This window comes from Primulina tabacum, chromosome 6, assembly GCF_025594145.1.
Source record: "Primulina tabacum isolate GXHZ01 chromosome 6, ASM2559414v2, whole genome shotgun sequence".
In the NCBI taxonomy this organism is placed as follows: Eukaryota; Viridiplantae; Streptophyta; class Magnoliopsida; order Lamiales; family Gesneriaceae; genus Primulina; species Primulina tabacum.
In genome coordinates this window covers 23,171,929-23,177,085 of record NC_134555.1, presented here as the reverse complement: position 1 = coordinate 23,177,085, position 5,157 = coordinate 23,171,929, and positions in this window count along the sequence as shown.

The following is a 5,157-nucleotide window of genomic DNA, read 5'->3' as shown; positions in this document are numbered from 1 at the left end:
GACTCCAGAGAGTCTCGCGCATATGCGCGGAGATGAGTCGCGCATATGCGCGAGGCGATGTGCAGGATATATGCGGAGACAGTAGGTCTCGCGCATATGCGCGATGTCAATGCGCGCATATGCGCGAGTAGTCCAGGAGCCGGACAGTGCTTCCGGCGCATATGCGCGGATTTTGGGCGCGCATATGCGCGTGGCATGCAAAACGTAAGATTTACACTTGGCTTATTGCATGAACGTGTATATATATATATATATACATACAATCGTTAATCCTCATAAGGAAAAAGAAAGAAAGGAACGGAAGAAGCAGCTTCTGCTTTTGATCGAGATTTACGAAAAATCCGTCCGTCTGTTTTTGAATCCGACTTCAGTACTGTGTTCCAATCAACGCAGGCTACAACTGGACGTAAGTTTGTTACGTTTAGACATGTTCTGAAATTATGATGTTGTCAGAATTAAATGGAATTCATATATGATGTTCTTGACATGTTAAACATCATAGAATCGAAGTCAGATTAAAGAATAGACTGTTTATGAAATTGTTATGAATTTCAGAGTTGATTTAGTTGAGATTCTATATAAGAATTGTGTTATTATTCAGATTATAAGTTGTATTGATACTGATTATGAATTCTGATATTATATCTGTGACGTTGAGATTGACGGGGTTATCAAGACTGTATTATTATTATGCCGTCGAAAAATCAGTTGATTTAAATTGATCAGATTCAGTACTGATTTCGATTGTATCGTGATATCATTGATATGAATTAGATTGTACCTTGTTCAGATATAGATCAGATTATATACTGATTTGAGTATTGATCAGAACAGGTTTGGAATTGAGTTATATACTGATATTGTAATTGTGCAATTGTTATTGCCAGACTGGGTATGGACAGATTGACATACAAGACTTCGTCTTCATCAGATCGAGAAGATAAAGGTATAAATAAATGTTGATTCGGGATTGCACAACTCGAGTTATGTTTGACTTGAGTTTCCCAAAATCACATACTTTATTTTATTGCATTGATATTTGCAGATTATTAGATTGATATGTTTAGTCTATTGAATTATAGCAGAGCCAGAGTTTGAGTCTAGGGCAGATCAGCCTAGCTAGGGTAGAATCGCCGAGTTTTTGTCAGAACCGCGTAGACTCTAGACTTACGGTGTATCGATGAGCTTAGATGTAGATCGACGTCTATTGTAGACATTCGATACAGCATACCAAAGTCTAAATTAGATCGGGATCCCTAGATTAGAATAAGATATGAGTCGAGTCTTAGATATCGAGACTAAAACTTGATTTACAGATCCATATTGATTTATGTTTCGTAGATTACGATTCATATTTTATTTACAGATTGGTATTGATACATGTTGTTGATTATGCTACATGTGATGCTTTTATGTTACTTCAGTTAACTGCATGTATACATTATTTATACTGGGATTTATTCTCACCGGAATATCCGGCTGTTGTCTTGTTTTGTATGAGTGCATGACAACAGGTGGGACAGGATCGGGGTCAAGAAGATGATGAGAGAAGACGAGTTTAGAGTGGTGATTCTGGACTTATTGTAGATTTGGTTTAATACTTGAAATTTAGTAGTTAAACCTTAGACTAGTTTGAACTAGAAGCATGTTGTACAAGATTTGTATTATTATACTGGTTTGTATAATAGATGGATTCCATTACCTTCCGCATTTTAAAGAAAAATTTTTAGACCCTGTTTATCTTAATTGATAATTAAATCCCAAAGATGATTAAGATGATGATTAGCGTCCGGGTCCCCACAACAGGTGGTATCAGAGCGATAGATCCTTTAGATTGAGATAGAAGAGAATGAGCGGGGTAGATTGAGTTTTCTTTCCTTGCATGTGATTGCTAGCATGAGATTTATTTTAATGTTGATTGACATTGCGTATGCTAGCATAAGATTATGTTTTACTGCTTTGAAATACATGTTTACCTAATTATCTGATTTGAGTTGGTATTATGTATTATTGAGTATGAATCAGATCTGATTCATGATCAGCAGTAAGATGATCAGAGAAAGATTGGAATGTATTTGTAGTATTTGAGTACTAATATTTTGATAAGCAGATATACCTCCACGGAGAATTCCAGAAAGGGGTAGTACTTCGACTGAACAGATAGATGTATCAGAAACTCAGATAGAAATACAGTTGAAAGAATTTCAGTTATTTCAGCCGTCGATTCTGAGTGGTACCGAGATGTCTGAAGATTGTGATAACTGGTTTGATGACATAGAAATATTGTTTGATTTACTTGATTATTCAGATGAGCAGAGAATTAAAATGATATTCCACCAGTTACGAGATACTGCCAGGAGCTGGTGGATTACAAGTAAAAGAATGTTAGAACAGAAAGGTACAGTGATTTCGTGGGAAATATTCAGAACTGAATTTTATCGAAGATTTTTCTCAATTTCGTACCGAGAGGACAAGAAAGCAGAGTTTGAGAATTTGAGACAAGGTCAACTGAATATTGAAGGATATGTTGCTAAATTCTCTACTCTACTGCGTTTTGCTCCTCATGTAATTGGGAATGATGAAGCTGTAGCGGATCAGTTCATCAGAGGATTGAACTCGGAGGTAGTTGCATTGATGAATATGCACCGACCTTATCATTTTGCTGATGCCTTGAGTAAAGCGAAGAGAGCGGAGGCGAGTCTGATTAGACAACTAAAAAGGGTGTGTGCGATGCAACCCTAGGTACAGCAATCCCCTCTCCGATTTTATCGCCGCAGCACGAGTGGAAAGCAAGAATTGCTGAAAGCTCGAAAGAAGCCATTTAAGAAGTTAGGGAGGGGACTGAGCGGTTCAACTAGCTCCAGTGGTTCCAGCCCAAGTTATACTGGAGTGTATTGCGGAATTTGCGGAGGGAGACATTCCACAGAGCAATGCCAGGGAGTGACTGGTAGTTGCCATATTTGTAGACAGCCGGGACACCTTGCTAGAGTTTGTCCTCAGAGAAGTTCGCGAAGATTTTAGGGAGCAGAAGACCGAGGAACATACATATGACACACCTGATGATATAGTGGCAGGTACTGTTCTTTTATGATTATATTGCATATGTATTGATATATATTAATGCATTTCTTACGATTGTCTTTGACTGAGTTGCATTGATATATACTGTACCTGTAGGGTCTGTATTGCTGTAGTATTAATTTTTGTACCTTTTGGGAAAGAAAAATTGATATCAGAGATTTCTGTGAAATATTGTATACTACAGTAAGATGAGAATAAGACCGAGTTAGATTATGATGTACTTGTGTTTTCTGATTTGATTGCATTATTGATATTAATATGCTGAACAAGTACAGAACTATTAGAGATGCCTTTTAGGAGAATATAAGATTCAGACCAGATATGGCTGATGAGTAGAGATTCCACAGTAAGGATTCTAGATCTAAAATTCATTTGATATTTATGTTGTCTATGACTAGATTGTTACAGAAAGGAACAGATGGTATCCTTATGTATTTAGTAGATGTACTGAAATCGAGCCTAACATTGACAGATTTGCCAATGATGTACGAGTTGGCTGATGTTTGCCCAGATAAGATTTCAGATTTGCTTTATATCAGAAGGATAGATTTCAGAATTCAATTGAGACCAGGTACTGTTTATTGTTTTAGAATTCAGTACAGAATGATATTGAATGTCCAGAATGACACTGAATGAATTGAAAGAATTAAAAGATCAGTAGAAGAGTACCGACCAAGAGTTACATATGATTTAGTGTTTCTCTTTGGCATATTTCAGTATGTTCAGAGATATTCTGATGATTTCATGCTCGTTGTATCTATGATATTTGGATATAGTCGCAGCATCTGATTGATTGAATCGAATATCTAAAGATTGTATTGAATACTCTGAGAACTATGATTATTGTATACAGAAATTTTCAGATGTGAATCCTGTTTGAAACAGATTGTATTCAGAGTATATGATATCTGAAGTTAGTATACGGATTGAATTTGACACAGTTGAGATTATGATCAGTGGCTGAGAATGATACCGATATCAGAAATATTAGAAAGATCAGAAATTTCAGAAATGTCAGAAATGTCAGAAATTTATTTTTGGTACTGAAATGTTGGCAGAACTTGTACTGAAATGTCTGAATTGCCAATAAATGAAGACAGAAAGATAGAAATCAAAAGATTTATTACAGAATTTGTATATTTCTGACTAGACATGGGAAGTATACTTCGATGAAATTCGTAATGAAATTACTGTAATACTTTCCAGATTGTGATGTAATATGATTGTGATTGACAGATTGTTCAATCTATATCTATTAGTTGTATCAGATAACGTACAAACATGACCAAATGACACAGATCGATGTCAGAAAAATGGTCAGAATAACTAGAATGCCGAAGTAGAGTATATCAGATTGTGATTTTGCTTGATTTTGTGCTTTTGGCAGAATGTATAGCATGATTTTATCTATGATTTATGGATTGACGGATAGTTGGAGTGAACTATCTAGATACTGGAGGATATCCAGGAACTGTAGTGCTGGATTTTAGCACTAGTGACTTAATGTCTTGTCACTTTATGAATTACTGTATAATGATAGCTATCAAACGAGTATTGAGATAGCCACAGATAAGACATTGTACAGTGAGTACTGCAGATTTCCGCTGAATGGGAATGATATTACGGTGACATTTGAGATTGAATTTGATAACAGCTGATGATATTGAATGGTATGAGCTGTTGATTGGTATATACGGATGTTGTATAGCCAGTATTTGCAAGTAATTTTATTAGAATGGTTTGATAGAATGAATTTGCTGAAGTAACCTCTATTATACATTCCTTCCTTATCTGAATTGATTGCTTGTGATTTCGAGGACGAAATCATATCTTAGAGGGGAAGAAATGTAAGGCCCGAGAATTTGATTACCGTAATCTGAGATTAATCTGAAATGATTTGGCAATAATTAATACGATTATTGATTTTTAATGGAGATAATTACGAAAGGGCTAACCGAGACACGAAATGAGATCGCGTGTGAAAATGGATGTGCGAGGACAGTAGCATCGGCGCACATGCGCGACCGGATGAGCGCACATGCGCCAAACAGGCAGAAGACCTCGCGCATATGCGCG